At 47.3% G+C, this 19000-nt stretch overlaps 1 protein-coding gene across 1 annotated transcript in view; it reads left to right on the top strand.

The window, feature by feature from the left end:
* The window catches only part of matn4 (matrilin 4), an 81204-nt gene that overhangs the window by 1497 nt on the left and 60707 nt on the right, over nt 1-19000 (top strand). The gene's annotated exons all lie outside the window — the stretch shown is intronic.

Here is a 19000-nt window from a genome sequence, read left to right on the forward strand (position 1 = left end):
TTATATGATTCCTCTTGGGGACATAATACGTAAATATAATATTAGTTTTCAATGCTACGCGGATGACACCCAATTATATATGCCGTTATCGATGACAGATCCGCGGGATTGTTGTAATCTTGAGGTGTGCCTTGCGGAGATCAAGCAATGGATGTCTTTCAACTTCCTTCCTCCTAACCCAGATAAAACTGAGATGTTGATAATTGGTCCAACTCATTATCAACACTTATTTAAGGAAACTACTATAACTATAGATAACCGTGCTATCACTCAGAGCAATACTGTAACTAATCACGGGGTAATATTTGACCAAACGCTCTCCTTTCAAAAGCACATTAAGAATATAACCAGAATTGCGCTTTTTCACCTTCGTAATATTGCAAACATTCGTCCGATCCTCTCGACTGGTGATGCGGAAACTATTATACATGCGTTTGTCACGTTGCGCCTGGACTACTGTAATGTATTATTCTCTGGTCTTCCTAAGTCCCGCATCAAAAGTCTACAGTTAGTACAAAATGCTGCTGCAAGGCTGCTTTCACCGACAAGAAAATGTGATCAAATTACCCCAATATAAGCTAACTTACATCGGCTCCCGGTCCATTTAAGATGTGACTTCAAGGTTCTTCTATCAACCTATAGATCACTGCATGGCTTAGCGCCTTCATATCTCGTCGACCTAGTTGTTCCTTATGTTCCGTCTCGTAACCTTCGTTCGCAAAACGCTAGTCTTTTAGCAACACCGAGGGCCAAGAAAATGTCTGCAGGGTCTAGAGCATTTTCTATTTGGGCTCCAGAGCTTTGGGATGCCCTACCAATGGATATTAGAACTGCTACCTCAGTAGAAACATTTAATAAATTGATGATGTCACAGCCAAAAGCTCACCTAATTCCGTACAAAATGACAAAATTTAAAGAATGACGAATGGATAAGGTGCGACAGTGTATGTGCAAGAATGGAGCAGAATGTTTACAGCAGGGGTCACCAAACTACGGCCCGCGGGACCGTTTAATCCGGCCCGCCAACCCTGAACAAATTGTATTATTAAACTTTTTTTTTTTTTGTCATTTTGCCTGCAATGACTGCGTTTCCCCAGTAGATGGGGAAGCGCTAGCCTGCGCATTTACTACCGGAAGCCGTGTCAGAAAGCTCGGTGCACACTCACAAGTGCGTGTACGTACTCAGTAGGGGTGTAAATCGCGGGTTTTGTCACGATACGATATAATATTGATACAAAGAACTACGATATGATATTTGCCGATATCTTAAAGCCTGCTGCGATTCATTCACGATATATCGCGATATAGTGCTCTACGATCGTTTTTTTTTTTTTTTTTTTTAATAAAAAATATAGAAAAATATCCTGATTTATAACAATTCATACGCAAAATCAACAAGGTACTGCAAACTCTTTATTTAGGAGTATTGCAGTATACAAAGTGCTTATTTTAACACTGAACTTTGATGTCGTGTTTTTTCTTTAAATGTGCGGCGAGATTTGTGCTCCCTGAATATTTGATCACCGCATGGCAGGATTTACAAACTGCACGTGTCTTGTCGGTTGAGCCATCTTTTCTTTGGAATCCAAAGTGCTTCCAAATGAATGACTTGAAGCCTAAAGGGGAGCAAATTTCCTCGTCTTTTTGGACACTAGCCATAGCACCAGCCCAGGAGCAGCGTACTAGTTGTTGACTCCCCTTTCACGTGCCTGCTCTGCTCACAACACAACAATGCCGGGCGCACTGCTCCCGGAAAGAGGAAGCAAGCAACAATGAACTAGATTTCAAAATAAAGTCGTGTCTAATGTCCGAAGTCAAACACGGCGATATAAATCGATGTTTACGTTTAGCATCGATGCCAATAAATTGTAGAGCATTATATCGATTAATCGATGTGTATCGATGTATCGTTACACCCCTAGTACTCAGTAGTACGGACATGGCGCACTCGCGCTCTATTTGTATCAGTCCCGAATTTAGAGTGTGGGCTGTGACGACAGCATTCTTGTAATTCGCGCGCTGAGTTTTCAGATGCCTTTTTGCGCTAAAGCCACCCACAAACCTTCCCCTGGAATCCTTCCATTAAAGTCGCCCAAGGAAAAGCAAGGTGGACACAGTGCCGAACGTTTAAAAGAGAGTGGCCAATTTGGCTCGACGTACGCGACGTGACGTTCAGCCACATGAACGTCAACATCAACCCGTCACAGATCGAGGTAAACGGACCAACACCTCGGATCTCGCCTAAGAATTGCCACAACAAATTTTACTCCAGACTATGACGCACTAGCAAACTTTAACAAAAAAGACAGCGGTGTCTACAAGCCTACTGGAACCTACAAAAGCATTATAAGGAAGGAACACAAGAACTTTAAGAGACTGCTCATATGTGTCAGAGAGATTCTGCTCTGACAACTGAGCTGAACTTTTATCTGTTAAGATTGTGCATGGCACAACAGAAAGTTAATGTTCCATGGCTTTTTTTTCTATGAAGAACCCAGAGAGAGTTATTTAGTTATTATTTACTTCCTGATTTTTCTGTGAAGGACTCAGAGAGGGTTATTTACCGTTTTTTTCCGTGTATAGTGCGCCCCCATGTATAGTACGCACCCCTAAAAATGGCATGCTGATGCTGGAAAAAAGCTTGTACCCATGTATAATACGCACCCAATTTTTATGAATTTTTAAAAAAAAAAATTTTAATTTTTATTTTTTATTTTATTTTTTTAAGTCCCAATGATCGTCACACACGCAGGGAGGCAATGGGTCCCATTTTTATAGTCTTTGGTATGGTCTTAACTAGGCTGGATGTAATTTTTTTTGTTGGCGTTGATTTCTCCGACTGCCCGTAAACGCACCACCGCGCTCCGTGCGCATGGAGCGTGTTTGAAGTGAACAGCAGAGGAGAAAGGAACAAGGCAAAGTGTTGTGAAATAAAATATTACCTGTAATACGGATTTAGGTAGAGAACTGAACTCTCGCTCTTTATATAGCTGACGTGTCTTGCTCATCCGTTCTGCGCATCTGTAATGGCGGCCTCCGTATGACATCCGGTTTGCGTGTGTGCGAGAGCGAGAGAGAGCGAGAGAGAGAGCTTGCGAGAGAACGCTCAACCGTAGCGCGCCGCCGACCGCCCAACTGCACCGGGCTGGTCGATTATTGTGACAGAGCCGTCGCTGAAATTTAGAAGATATTTTTAAAGTCCTGATGTACTTTCTAAAATTTAAGTGGACCTCAGTGCGCACTGCGCAGGGAGCTTAATTTGGTGCGGTCGCGCAACCGCAGCGCGCCGGGCGCTCACTGTCGCATTGCTTAAAGAGCGCCTTTGTGTTTTAGGATGAACAGCAGAGACCAAAGGAACAAGGCAAAGTGTTGTGAAATAAAATATTACCTGTAATACGCATTTTGTTATTTGCTGATTGAAACTGCTAATTAAACTGTGAATTGAAACTAATAGGAAGAAAACAACTCTCACTCTTTATATAGCTAACGTGTCTTGCGCATCCGTTCTGTGCATTTTATTTCACAACACTTTGCCTTTCTTCTCTGCTGTTCACTTCAAACACGCTCCATGCGACCGCAATGCTCTCGTATCAGACGCTTGCTCGATCACCTGCTCGTTTGCTGTCCCGTGCGCGCACGAAGCGCGGTGGTGCGTTTACGGGCAGTCGGAGAAATCAACGCCAACAAAAAAAATTACATCCAGCCTAGTTAAGACCATACCAAAGACTATAAAAATGGGACCCATTGCCTCCCTGCGTGTGTGACGATCATTGGGACTTAAAAAAAAAATAAAAAATAATAATAATAATATTTTTTTTATTTTTTTTTGTACCCATGTATAATGCGCACCCCAGATTTTAGGACAATAAATTAGTTAAATTTTGCGCACTATACACGGAAAAAAACGGTAGTTATTTATTTCATTAATAGTGTTATTATTTGTTTCCTGACTTTTTTTCTGTAAAGAACCTGGAAAGGGTTATTAAATAACCGTTATTTGGTTATGTGTGGCTTTCTGGAAAACAATAAATTTTTTAAGCTCCCTTACGATCGTCACACTTTTTCTGTTACAAACTGACACCGGCCCCCCATCAGAGAAGGGAAACGGTATGTGGCCCTCACAGGAAAAAGTTTGGGGACCCCTGGTTTACAGGAAGGTCACTTGGAGATAAAACCAGCAAATGCCAGAGAGAGACAGCCAAGAACCCGGCCAAAGATGATCGCCAAGGCCCGAAAGACGGGATGGAAGACAACAGCCCCCACACACACCGAATAGCCCATAATCAGCACCCACCCCAACGGAACCAGCACCCACTCCCATGGAATCAAACTCTACTGCGAACTTGCCCCACCCCAAAGACTCATCACCCATCAAACTCGGCCCACACCGACATGTGCAACTGAATATAAGCTGACCAAAGAACCTTGAATGTTGCCTTTTCGGAATGGAGACTTTCTGCTCTTGAGCATGGTTGCACGAAAGGCCCAGCGCTGTATTGTACTTTCCTGAAAACAGAGCTTTCTTAACAAGAATTGTGATTGAACTCAACCAACCTGTGTAAGTCTAATTTCTGCTTCAGTGTCTTAGCATTTTCCTAAATCTGAAGAAATAAACGAGCATGCAGTGAGTAAATTGGATAACAGGTGATTGGCAATGGCTTTTGCCGTGAGGCGCAGATAGCGCGCTCCCTAAATTGTGGACAAAATCTAACGAATGGTGACCCCGACGTGATTTCTTCAGAAGGGAAAGTGCATGCTCCAGGAAGGATTCTTCCTTCTCCGCTCTTGCCCAGCAATATTGCAGTCCGATCGGCACTAAAAGTAAGGTGGAACCTTTTTTTTTTCAATAAAATCTCCCAGTTCAGCAATATTGTGGAGTGAAAGCAGAGTCAAAATAAAAATTAATAATTTTAGCTCTGTGTTCAGGAATGGTGGTTGTATATACATTTATGATTGTATGGATGATTTCTTTTTGAAAAGAGAAAGGTGGTGAGGACTTTGTCTGATCAGCAAAGGGCGCTCACACCGCTGGAACTTGTGGGATGCCAGTGACTAGCATATGGGCACCAGAGTGGGCTCAATATTAGACACTTAAGGACTTATACTGTTGCCTAAGGTCGGGGTCAATTGGATTGGCCAGGCCAACAACACGAATCAGGGTTAAGATGAAGGCATCGCTGATATAGCAGGACGGATGCCTGGTGACCTCAATAGTGCAACCTTAGAGACTTACCGTTTTTTTCCGTGTATAGTGCGCGAAATTTACCTAATTTATTGTCCTAAAATCTGGGGTGCGTATTATACATGGGTACAAAGAAAAAGAAATTTTAATTTTTTTTTTAAATTTTTTTTTTTTTTTTTTTAAAGAAAGTCATGGTACAACAAAACCAACAACAGGACTGACCGACAAAGTCGTGGAACAAAAAGACAGGGTGACATTACCAAAGACAGGAACAGAATGACAGTAACACATGCAATGATCCAACGGTGAGCGAGGGGCAGACAGGACTTAGATACAAAACACGTTACATCGATTGAGGTGACACAGGAAGAGAGGGGCGACGCGAACAGAAACTATGGCAACCTAGACACATAGCAAAACTGGGGACGAGACATGACAAATCTCCCCCGAAATAAAACTCACCTTTCTTCTTGTTTGTTGTCAATCGCGCATCGCATTCAGCCATCCTGGCCAACACACTTAGTCAGTAAAATACATAATTGACGACACATCGTTTGATGCGATGGTGCAATCCTTGAGGGTGTGTTATTGTCAAATATTGTTTGTTTTTAATCTCCATCGCGGACCGGACGTCATACGGAGGCCGCCATTACAGATGCGCAGAACAGATGCGCAAGACACGTCAGCTATATTAAGAGCGAGAGTTGTTTTCTTCCTATTAGTTTCAATTCAAAGTTTAATTAGCAGTTTCAATCAGCAAATAACAAAATGCGTATTACAGGTAACATTTTATTTCACAACACTTTGCCTTGTTCCTTTGGTCTCTGCTGTTCATCCTAAAACACAAAGGCGCTCTTTAAGCAATGCGACAGTGAGCGCCCGGCGCGCTGCGGTTGCGCGACCGCACCAAATTAAGCTCCCTGCGCAGTGCGCACTGAGGTCCACTTAAATTTTAGAAAGTACATCAGGACTTTAAAAATATCTTCTAAATTTCAGCGACGGCTCTGTCACAATAATGCTACCAGCGCGGTGCAGTTGGGCGGTCGGCGGCGTGCTACGGTTGAGAGTTCTCTCTTGCGCTCTCTCTCTCGCTCTCGCACACACGCGCACACACGCTCACGCGCACACACGCAAACCGGATATCATACGGAGGCCGCCATTACAGATGCGCAGAACGGATGCGCAAGACACGTCAGCTATATAAAGAGTGAGAGTTCAGTTCTCTACCTAAATCCGTATTACAGGTAATATTTTATTTCACAACACTTTGCCTTGTTCCTTTCGTCTCTGCTGTTCACTTCAAACACGCTCCATGCGACCGCAATGCTCTCGTATCAGACAAGGCTTGCTCGATCACCTGCTCGTTTGCTGTCCCGTGCGCGCACGGAGCGCGGTGGTGCGTTTACGGGCAGTCGGAGAAATCAACGCCAACAAAAAAAATTACATCCAGCCTAGTTAAGACCATACCAAAGACTATAAAAATGGGACCCATTGCCTCCCTGCGTGTGTGACGATCATTGGGACTTAAAAAAAAAAAAAAAAAAATTAAATTTTTTTTAAAAAAAAATTCATAAAAATTGGGTGCGTATTATACATGGGTACAAGCTTTTTTCCAGCATCAGCATGCCATTTTTAGGGGTGCGTACTATACATGGGGGCGCACTATACACGGAAAAAAACGGTATATTCATGATATAGTGATTACCGTTTTTTTCCATGTATAATGCGCCCCCATGTATAATACGCACCCTAAAAATGGCATGTTGATGCTGGAAAAAAGCCTGTACCCATGTATAATACGCACCCAAATTTTGACTCCTACTTAAGTCGGTTAATGTAAAATTATTTCAGAAAAAAGACCATCTTTGGGAACAACCGGATGTTATTCTGCCGGGTCCTGTTTCCCCGAGATGCCGCCGATTGCGGATCAGTTTCCCCGAGTTGCCGCCGATTGCGGATCTGTTTCCCTGAGTTGCCGCCGATTGCGGATCTGTTTCACCGAGTTGCCGCCGATTGCGGTTCTGTTCCCCCGGGTGTTTGCCGATTGCGGTTCTGTTTCCCCGGGTGTCTGCCGATTGCGGTTCTGTTTCCCCGGGTGTCCGCCGATTGCGGTTCTGTTTCCCTGGGTGTCCGCCGATTGCGGTTCTGTTTCCCCGGGTGTCCGCCGATTGCGGTTCTGTTTCCCCGGTGTCCGCCGATCGCGGTTCTGTTTCCCCGGGTGTCCGCCGATTGCTGTTCTGTTTCCCCGGGTGTCCGCCGATTGCGGTTCTGTTCCCCGGGTGTAGATTGCGGTTCTGTTTGCCCAAGTTGCCGCCGATTGCGGTTCTGTTTGCCCAAGTCGCCGCCCGAGTGCGGTGCGATTCGGTTCCCCCAAGTCGCCGCCCGAGTGCGGCTCTCTGCCCCTAGTCGCCGCCCGAGTGCGGCTCTCTGCCCCTAGTCGCCGCCCGAGTGCGGCTCTCTGCCCCTAGTCGCCGCCCGAGTGCGGCGCTCTGCCCCTAGTCGCCGCCCGAGTGCGGCTCTCTGCCCCTAGTCGCCGCCCGAGTGCGGCTCTCTGCCCCTAGTCGCCGCCCGAGTGCGGCTCTCTGCCCCTAGTCGCCGCCCGAGTGCGGCGCTCTGCCCCTAGTGGCCGCCCGAGTGCGGCTCTCTGCCCCTAGTCGCCGCCCGAGTGCGGCTCTCTGAACCCCCCCCCCCTTCTGTCTCGGGTTCTGTCATGCCTCGTTGCCAGTTTGGGTTGATGTGTCATCGTTTCTGTGTCTGTGTGCTCGCCCCTCCCTTCCTGTGTGCCCTTGTTTAGTGTAATCACACGCACTTGCCTCTCGTTACCTGTGTTGTATTTAAGTTCTGTTTGAGTGTCACTCGCCATCGGAGCATTGTGCGTAAGATGTGGACAATGCATGTCTCACGGTCACGGTTTGTTTGGTTCCTGTCTTTTGTTTCACACTTTGGTCTGTTAGTCTTGTTAGTTTGTTGTTCAGTCACGTCAGTTTGCCGAGTCTTTTTGAGTTTGTTGCAATAAACCCTGGTCCAAGCTGCACTTGGTCGCCCTGCTCCATTTCTCCACTCCGCACCGTGACAGCTGCGGCTCTAAAGTTTGGGCTAAAGGGTCAGGTGGGCACAAATGCATATTTTGGACAAAGGTGGGCGGTTGCATTGTGCGACGTGATGGTGGCGAGGCTCTCCGCACTTCAGTTGACCCCCCCCCCCTTGTCATCTATGTTGTGGGCCCGTGTGTTATCTATGTTTGTCTTTGTGTATCAGTTCTTTATAAATGATGGAATTGGGTTAAAATGGTGCACGAAACCGGTATGCTAGACCAGGGGTGGGCAAACTTTTTGACTCGCGGGCCGAACTGAGTTCTAAATTTGGACCGGAGGGCCGAACCAGGAGCAGATGGACGTAGTGTTTGTGTGAAGTATTATAAGCGACCTGTAAAGGTCATTGCATAAAAGATTTTGGTAGGTAGTAAAGCATGGATATTCCAAACAGGTTTTTTGAAAACAAATGCATTTATTAACAGCATTAAAAAAAAAAATTCACTAAAAAACTGCTATCAGTGATTCTCATAAAATACGACACTGTTATCATGAATAACAGTCTCCATCACTTCAGTGCCTGCAGGTCAGATTAATGAAAGATGTTTATCTTATGAGATCACATCAAACGGCAAACATTCTGACCAAATATATCATCTTAAAGAATGAAGTAACCAAAACACGGTGAGGGGTATCTGAAAATCAGAGCAGAGTTTTAACTCACAAACACCTGGTACCAGAGGTGAGGAAACGGGAAACACTTCCTTAAAGTAAGCCTTAAGAACTTTACAGGTTAAGATTAGTCGCAAACAGGTGGTGCATCAATGTCCTTGAGCATCCTGCATTGTTTGAAAAATGAGAATGGTCGCTAGTTTCAATCCCTGCTATGTGTACAAATCATATTCAAAATGCCTCCCCTTCATTTTCAGTGGGAACAGTGTTGTTGGTCTCCCTTTTTTGCTAGTGCGTCATAGTCTGGAGTAAAATTTGTTGTGGCAATTCTTAGGAGAGATCCGAGGTGTTGGTCCGTTTACCTCGATCTGTGACGGGTTGATGTTGACGTTCATGTGGCTGAACGTCACGTCGCGTACGTCGAGCCAAATTGGCCACTCTCTTTTAAACGCTCGGCACTGTGTCCACCTTGCTTTTCCTTGGGCGACTCATTTTAATGGAAGGATTCCAGGGGAAGGTTTGTGGGTGGCTTTAGCGCAAAACTGCATCTGAAAGCTCAGCGCACGAATTACAAGAATGCTGTCGTCACAGCCCACGCTCTAAATTCGGGACTGATACAAATAGAGCGCGAGTGCGCCATGTCCGTACTACTGAGTACGTACACGCACTTGTGAGTGTGCACCGAGCTTTCTGACACGGCTTCGGGTAGTAAATGCGCAGGCGAGCGCTTCCCCATCTAAAATAAGATAAGATAAGATAATCCTTTATTATTCCCTCAATGGGGAAACTCCTATGTTAGCAGCAGTACACTTAACATATACACACACACACGCATGCGGGGAAGGGGGTAAAAGATTTTAAGAAGTAGAAGGTATATATAATTAAAAAAAATATGGACAGTGTATACAAAATACACAATACACAATATACAGTGGAGATAAAAAAAATATTAGATAAAAAAATAGTGCAAAAAAAGTGCAAAGAAAGCAGGTAAAAGAGTGTGAGGTAGACAGATATTGCACATAGTGTGATTGCACATATGGTTATTGCACGTTATTGCATGTTATTTTGTCCGTTAGCTACGATGGTCGGCCTGGTTGTACAGTCTGATGGCAGCAGGGAGGAAGGACCTGCGATGCCTCTCGGTGGTGCATCGTGGGTGACGAAGCCGGTCGCTGATGGAGCTCTCCAGGGCTCTGACAGTCTCATGAAGGGGGTGGAAGACATTGTCCATGATGGAGGACAGCTTAGCCACCATCCTCCTCTCCCCCACCACCTCCACCCGGTCCAGACTGCAGCCCAGGACAGCGCCGGCTTTCTTCACCACCTTGTCCAGCCTCTTCCTCTCCGCTGCAGTGATGCCGCTGCTCCAGCAGACCACCCCATAAAAAATGGCGGACGCCACCACAGAGTCATAGAAGGTCCTCAGGAGGCCGTCGCTCACTCCGAAGGACCTCAGTCTGCGCAGCAGGTGGAGTCTGCTTTGGCCCTTCTTGTATAGGGCCTGAGTGTTAACAGTCCAGTCCAGTTTATTGTTCAGGTGAACACCCAGGAACTTGTAAGAGTCCACAATCTCTATGTCCGTTCCCTGGATGTTCACCGGCGAGGGGGGGACTTTGCGCCGGCGGAAGTCCACCACCAGCTCCTTCGTTTTCCCAGAGTTAATCTGGAGGCGGTTCCGCCGGCACCAGTCCCCGAATCTGTGATTCAGTTCTCGGTACTCCGTCTCGTCTCCGTTGTTAATGAGACCAACGATGGCGGAGTCATCCGAGAACTTCTGGAGGTGGCAGGTTGATGTGTGATGGGTGAAGTCAGCTGTGTAGATGGTGAAGAGGAGGGGGGCCAGGACGGTCCCCTGTGGAGCTCCTGTGCTGCAGACCACCGTGTCAGACACACGGCCTCCTGTCCTCACAAACTGCGGTCTGTTTGTGAGGAAGTCCAGGACCCATGATGTCAGCTGCTGGCAGGCTCCAGCATGGTGCAGTTTGTTCCCCAGCAGTTCTGGCTGGATGGTGTTGAAGGCACTGGAGAAATCATAAAACATGATCCTCACAGTGCTTCCAGCCCGCTCCAGGTGAGCCAGGGACCTCTACTGGGGAAACGCAGTCATTGCAGGCAATACGACCAAAAAAAATGTTGAATACGATTTATTCAGGTTTGGCGGGCCGGATTAAATGGTCCCGTGGGCCGGATGTGGCCCGTGGGCCGTAGTTTGCCCACCCCTGATCTAGATGAAATACATCAGAACATTTGCCTTTCTCAATCCTCACAACGCAAGCAATGTCTGCTTCCAAGTGTTTCCTCACCCAGTTGCCTAAATCGGGGGGTGAAACAGTGAGGAGCGCATTTTTAAGATGTTGCTGATAAGCACTCTCAGCTGCATCATCGAATGGGATGCCACTGTGCACCCAGAATTCTTTTCCAAATCTTAATTGAATGGTGGTCTCATCACTTTTTATCTTTCCATTTTTTGTCTCTTGAATTTGTTCTCTTCTCTCTTGTGAAGCTTTCAACCACATTCTAGCACAATTCAACTCTCTCTTTCCTTTTCTTTTTCAGTCCCTTTGCCGTCCTATCTACACTCTCCTCCAAAACATCAACCACTATCTTCCAGACTTCATTTTTCAACGTCCCTTCTACTCCATACTTTTTCTTCCACTTTGGCATGTACTGCATACCATTAAGAAATTTACCTGCCATGTACTTCTCATCTCCTTCAAGAGCTGGTTTTGTTTCCCATCTTAATTTGGTATTTTAGGTTTATACAATTTTTTATTTCTTTTTTCTTTTCTTTGAGGATCCTCAATGCAGGTTTAAATTGACCTTCCACTAAATTCTCTTTCCAGTCAATTTATCCTACCAGTCGCACTCTCTCAACCACACAGCATTCATGCAAACAGCTTGGAACAACGGAGAAAAAAAAAGAATCTACGCCCCTCTTCAATTAAGAAAAATAAGCTCTGTTTTTTTCTTAGCCCGTTCCTTCCACTGGGACTTGAACCCAAGCTGTTCTTTGGCCGGAAAAACGTACAAAGAAAAATCTACACTCTTCTTTGATTACCAAAAAAGAAGCTCCGTGTTTCTTAGCACGTTCCTTCCACTGGGACTCTAACCCAAGCCAGATCCCTCAGCTTGGAAAAACAGACAAAGAAGAATCTACGCACTCCTTCGATGAACGAAAAAGAAGTTCTGCTTTTCTTAGCCTGTTTCTTCTCCTGGGACTTGAACCCAAGCTATCTCCCGTGCACCTTTTACGCGTTTCACCACACAATTTTTAACTTACCCGTCCCCTGGTCCGTTGCACTGCCGGATCCCGTCAATCCACCTCTGGCAGACGAAGGCAGACCTAAGATGCTGGCCCAGCGAAGAAATTCTCTTCCCAGGACTTTCTTTTCCAGGTCCCACTAAAGGACGCTGGCCTGTCGACAATGCAGCACAACCTCATCAGGTGCATATTTATTGAGAGAAACAGAGTGGGGTTGAAAGTGGGGGTGTGGGAACACAGGATGGGGTGAAGCCGCTTCCCTGCTGATCAAAGCATAGCAGGGGGCCTTTTACGACGTTCTGTGTACAAAGCAATTTTGATTGCTTCCTCTGCAGCTCGTCAATCAGTTAAAAAGATCTTAGCACTTTGGACTTTATTACAGGTTACATCCCAACATAATCGTACGATGAAGATATTCTGCAAACCCTAACATATGGATTTAATTTTGACGTCTATTTTAGGCTAGGCGGCTCGGTGGCGCACTGGGTAGCACGTCCGCTACGATTCCGCTACGAGTACGATTCCACCTCCGGCCCTCCCTGTGTGGAGTTTGCATGTTCTCCCCGGGTCCGCGTGGGTTTTCTCCGGGCACTCCGGTTTCCTCCCACATCCCAAAAACATGCTTGGTAGGCCGATTGGCCACTCCAAATTGTCCCTAGATGTGAGTGCGAGTGCGTATGGTTGTTTGTCTCTGTGTGCCCTGCGATTGGCTGGCAATCAGGAGGGACTCCCAGACTTCCCTCTCCCCAGCCATTTCATCTAGCTCATCCCGGGGGATCCCAAGGCGTTCCCAGGCCAGCTGAGAGACATAGTCTCTCCAGCGCGTCCTGGGTCGTCCCCGGGGTCTCCTACCGGTGGGACATGCCCGGAACACCTCCCCAGGGAGGCGTCCACGAGGCATCCTGATGAGATGCCCGAGCCACCTCATCTGGCTCCTCTCAACGTGGAGGAGTAGCGACTCTACTTCGAGTCTCTCCCGGATGACCGAACTTCTCACCCTATCTCTAAAGGAGAGCCCGGACATCCTGCGGAGAAAACTCATTTTGGCCGCTTGTATAAGGGATCTCGTTCTTTCGGTCACGACGCATAGCTCGTGACCATAGGTGAAGGTAGGAGCGTAAATCGACCGGTAAATTGAGAGCTTTGCCTTTTGGCTCAGCTCTCTCTTTACCACGACGGACCGGTACAGAGTCCGCATTACTGCCGACGCTGCACCGATCCGCCTGTCGATCTCGCGCACCATCCTCCCCTCACTCGTGAACAAGACCCCAAGATACTTAAACTCCTCCACTTGGGGCAGGATCTCATCCCCGATCTGGAGAGGGCATTCCACCCTTTTCCGATCGAGGACCATGGACTCGGATTTGGAGGTGCTGACCCTCATCCCAATCGCTTCACACTCGGCTGCGAACCGCTCCAGTGAGAGCTGGAGATCACCGCCTGAAGAAGCCAACAGCACCACGTCGTCTCCAAAAAGCAGAGACACGATGCTGAGGTCCCCAAACCGGACACCCTCAACGCCTCGGCTGCGCCTAGAAATTCTGTCCATAAAAATTATAAACAGAATCGGTGACAAAGGGCAGCCTTTGCGGAGTCCAACCCTCACTGGGAACGAATCCGACTTACTGCCGGAAATGCGGACCAAACTCTGGCATCGGTGATACAGGGACCGAACCGCCCTTATCAGTTGGCTCGGTACCCCGTACTCCCGAAGCACCCCCCACAAGATCTCCCGAGGGACACGGTCGAACGCCTTCTCCAAGTCCACAAAACACATGTGGACTGGTTGGGTGAACTCCCATGCACCCTCGAGGATCCTGCTAAGGGTGAAGAGCTGGTCCACTGTTCCACGGCCAGGACAAAAGCCACACTGTTCCTCCTGACTCCGAGGTTCGACCTCCCGATGGACCCTCCTCTCCAGCACCCCTGAATAGACCTTACCAGGGAGGCTGAGGAGTATAATTCCCCTGTATTTGGAACACACCCTCACGTCCCCCTTCTTAAAAGATTAAAGATTAAGATTAAAGTCCCAATGATCGTCACACACACACCTGGGTGTGGTGAAATTTGTCCTCTGCATTTAACCCATCCCCGTGTGATTTTAATCCATCCCCTGGGGGAGAGGGGAGCAGTGAGCAGCAGCGGTGCCGCGCTCGGGAATCAGTTGGTGATCTAACCCCCCAATTCCAACCCTTAATGCTGAGTGCCAAGCAGGGAGGCAATGGGTCCCATTTTTATAGTCTTTGGTATGACCCGGCCGGGGTTTGAACCCACAACCTTCCAGCCTCAGGGCGGACACTCTACCACTAGGCCACTGAGCTTAAAGAGGGGAACCACCACCCCAGTCTGCCAATCCAGAGGCACTGTCCCCGATGTCCACGCGATGCTGTAGAGACGTGTCAATCATGACAGCCCCACAACATCCAGAGCCCTTAAGAAATCCGGGCGGATCTCATCCACCCCCGGGGCCTTGCCACCGAGGAGTTTTTTAACTACCTCAGTGACTTCAACCCCAGAGATTGGAGAGTCCGCCTCAGAGTCCCCAGGCCCTGCCTCCACAATGGAAGGCGTGTCGGTGGAATTGAGGAGGTCTGGGAAGTATTCTCCCCACCAACACACGACGTCCCGAGTCGAGGTCAGCAGCACGCCATCTCCACTGTAAACAGTGTTGACGTTGCACAGCTTCCCCCTCCTGAGACGCCGGATGGTGGACTAGAATTTCCTCGAAGTCGTCTGGAAGTCATTCTCCATGGCCTCACCAAACTCCTCCCACGCCCGGGTTTTTGCCTCAGCAACCGCCGAAGCCGCGTTCCGCTTGGCCATCCGATACCTGTCAGCTGCCTTGGGAGTCCCGCAGGCCAAAACGGCCCGATAGGACTCCTTCTTCAGCTTGACGGCATCTCTTACCGCCGGTGTCCACCGGCGGGTTCGGGGATTGCCGCCACGACAGGCACCAATGACCTTACGGCCACAGCTCCGGTCGGCCGCCTCAACAATGGAGGCGCGGAACAAGGTCCACTCGGACTCAATGTCCCCCGCCTCCCCCGGGACGTGAGAAAAGTTCTGCCGGAGGTGGGAGTTGAAGCTCTTCCTGACAGGGGATTCCGCCAGACGTTCCCAGCAGACCCTCACAGAACGTTTGGGTCTGCCAGGTCGGACCGGCATCTTCCCCCACCATCGGAGCCAACCCACCACCCGAGTGTCCAAAACATGCGGCCGCAAATCCGATGATACGACTACAAAGTCGATCACCAAACTGCGGCCTAGGGTGTCCTGGTGCCAAGTGTACACATGGACACCCTTATGCTTGAACATGGTGTTCATTATTGACAATCTGTGTTGAGCACAGAATTCCAATAATAGAACACCGCTCGGGTTCAGATCAGGGGGGCCGTTCCTCCCAATCACGCCCTTCCAGGTCTCACTGTTATTGCCCACGTGAGCATTGATGTCACCCAGTAGAACGATGGAGTCCCCAGAAGGAGAGCTCTCCAGCACTTCCTCCAGGGACTCCAAGAAGGGTGGGTACTCTGAGCTGCCGTTTGGTGCATAGCCACAAACAACAGTCAGGACCCGTCCCCCCACCCGAGCCGCCGCCCAGCTCACAATGCACCAAACCCCTTTGGCCCCTCCCACAGGTGGTGAGCCCATGGGAAGGGGGACCCACGTTTCCTTTGCGGGCTGTCGCCTTCGAGCCCCACCTCTGGGCCTGGCTCCAGAGGGGGACCCTGGTGACCCGCGTCCAGGCGAGAGAAATCTGAATCCATATGTCTTTTTCGTCATAAGGGGCTTTTTGAGCCGGGCTTTGTCTGGCCCCTCACCGAGGACCCTTTTGCCATGGGTAACCCTACCAGGGGCATGAAGCCCTAGACAACATGGCTCCTAGGATCATTGGGACACACAAACCCCTCCACCACGGTAAGGTGACGACTCACGGAGGGGATGTTTTTAATTTAGACGTCTATTTTAGGTCTATACCAGGGGTGGGCAAACTTTTTGACTCGCGGGCCGAACTGGGTTCTAAATTTGGACCGGAGGGCCGGACCAGGAGCAGATGGTATAGGCGTTGTGTGAAGTCATATAAGCGACCTGTAAAGGTCATTGCATAGAAGATCTTGGCCTTTAGTAGGTAGTAAAGCATGGATATTCCAAACAAGTTTTTTGAAAACAAATGCATTTATTAACAGCATTAAAAAAAATAATAATTCACTAAAAAACTGCTATCAGTGATTCTCATAAAATACGACACTGTTATTATGAATAACAATCTCCATCACTTCAGTGCCTGCAGGTCAGATTAATGAAAGATGTTTATCTTATGGGATCACATCAAACGGCAAACATTCTGACCAAATATATCATCTTGAAAAATCGGTGAAAGCATACATCCAAATAAAGTAATCAAAACAGCAACACGGTGAGGGGTATCTGAAAATCAGAGCAGAGTTTTAACTCGCAAACACCTGGTAACAGAGGTGAGGAAACGGGAAACACTTGCTTAAAGTAAGCCTTAAGAATTTTACAGGTTAAGATTAGTCGCAAATAGGTGGTGCATCAATGTCCTTGAGCATCCTGCATTGTTTGAAAATGAGAATGGTCGCTAGTTTCAATCCCTGCTATGTGTACAAATCATATTCAAAATGCATTTTTTTACAATAAACTTGAGAGCCTCCCGTTCATTTTCAGTGGGAACAGTGTTGTTGGTGTCCCTTTTTTGCTAGTGCGTCATAGTCTGGAGTAAAATTTGTTGTGGCAATTCTTAGGCGAGATCCGAGGTGTTGGTCCGTTTACCTTGATCTGTGACGGGTTGATGTTGATGTGGCTGAACGTCACGTCGCGTACGTCGAGCCAAATTGGCCACTCTTTTTTAAACACTCGGCACTCACTTCTTTTTTTCGGGCCACTCATTTTAATGGAAGGATTCCAGGGGAAGGTTTGTGGGTGGCTTTAGCGCAAAACTGCATCTGAAAGCTCAGCGCGCGAATTATAAGAACGCTGTCGTCAAAGCCCACGCTCTAAATTCGGGACTGATACGAATAGAGCGAGAGTGCGCCAAGTCCGTACTACTGAGTACGTACACGCACTTGTGAGTGTGCACCGAGCTTTCTGACACGGCTTCCGGTAGTAAATGCGCAGGCGAGCGCTTCGCCATCTACTGGGAAAACGCAGTCATTGCAGGCAAAATGACCAAAAAAAAAAAGTTTAATAATACAATTTGTTCAGGGTTGGCGGGCCGGATTAAACGGTCCCGTGGGCCGGATGTGGCCCGCGGGCCGTAGTTTGCCCACCCCTGTGCTAGACAATGGTTTATCTGATTAGCATTGTTAAATGTAAAAATGAGAAATAATAGAATAATCTGAGGGTTGTGGGCAGAAACTGGTCCAAAAAGGAGAGTGCCCAGCCCTCATAAAAAATGTGAGAGTAAAAGAGAACATACATTGTAGAATTGGATAAAATTAAATCGTGATTGCAGATGTTAAATTTAGGAGGAATTATTGATTGATTGGTATTGAGTTAAAAACAACAAATAAAAACGACATTGCAAGGGGAAACTTTTTATTAAAAGAACACCAAGTAAAGTATTAAGTAGAGGACATTCGTGATCGGGATTAAATTAAGGATAAAATTAGGTCAATGATTAGAAATCAATGGTGCTCTACACCAGGGGTGGCCAACCCGCGGCTCGCGAGCCGCATGCGGCTCTTTGGCTGGTTTCATGCGACTCTTTTACGTTCATATCAACATTTGTGTTTATTTTTCGTGCATATTTGCTTCACTTGAGTTCAATATGGTATTTTGATTAAACGCGCATGCGCGTGAGGTGAAATCTCACAAAGGAGAAGGGACAAACCCATTTGAGGAGTGTCAATTTCGCTCTCAAAATGGCAAGGAAAAAACGCACAGCTAAACGAATATATGACGATGAACACAGGGCAGAGCGATTGGTTTTGCTGGCTTTTTAATGAATGGCGACTGTGACAACGGGGGCCCATTTGGTCCAGAAAAGCTGACAAGACGCTAAGCCAGGGGTGGCCAAAATGGCAAGGAAAAAACGCACAGCTAAACGAATATATGACGATGAATACAGGACGTTTTTAAGAGAGTTAAAGTTGTTTTTTGTTGAACGCAATGGCAAGCCATTCTGCCTGATATGTCGGACGTCATTAGCGCATTTAAAAGCTTCAAATGTTCAGCGCCACTTCAGCTCACTTCATGCCAATATCGATAAGGACTTTGCAAAAGGGACTGAGTTTTGCAAGCACAAGTTTGGACACTTTGAAGAGTCAGGCAGAAAAATAGGTACAGTTTTTCAAAAAATTACGAAGCACTCAGAGACTGTCACACTTGCATTGTTTCAACTGGCTTGGAACATTGCACGGGCTAAAAAGCCATACAATAAAGTGGAGTTCGTTAAAAAATGCCTCAGTGACGTTTTTGAAATCTTGTCTCCTGAAAACGACAAGCTAAAACGAATGGTCTCACATAGTAAGTGAAAAAATGTATTATGTTTTTGTTTGTGGAATTTGTTGAACTGAGAGTTTGTCTGTGTGAGACAATGCACACAATGTTCATTGTTGAAAATGTGGTCTTTGGTCTGTGGTTTTAGTACTGTAGGTGTCAATTTGTCATTATCATGTTGGTGCGTGACATAATAATGTCACACAATAAATTTGGCTGAGCAGAGGGGTGTGTGTGTGGGGGGGGGTCATATGTGCTCATGTGTATGATGTAGCTCTTTGCGATGACACAGTAAGAAATGTGGCTCTTAGTCTCTGACTGGTTGGCCACCCCTGATCTAGATCAGTACCATCATCATCTAGATCAGTGCTTCTCAAATAGTGGGGCGCT

This window comes from Syngnathus typhle, linkage group LG11 (genome assembly GCF_033458585.1).
Source record: "Syngnathus typhle isolate RoL2023-S1 ecotype Sweden linkage group LG11, RoL_Styp_1.0, whole genome shotgun sequence".
NCBI classification, from domain to species: domain Eukaryota; kingdom Metazoa; phylum Chordata; class Actinopteri; order Syngnathiformes; family Syngnathidae; genus Syngnathus; species Syngnathus typhle.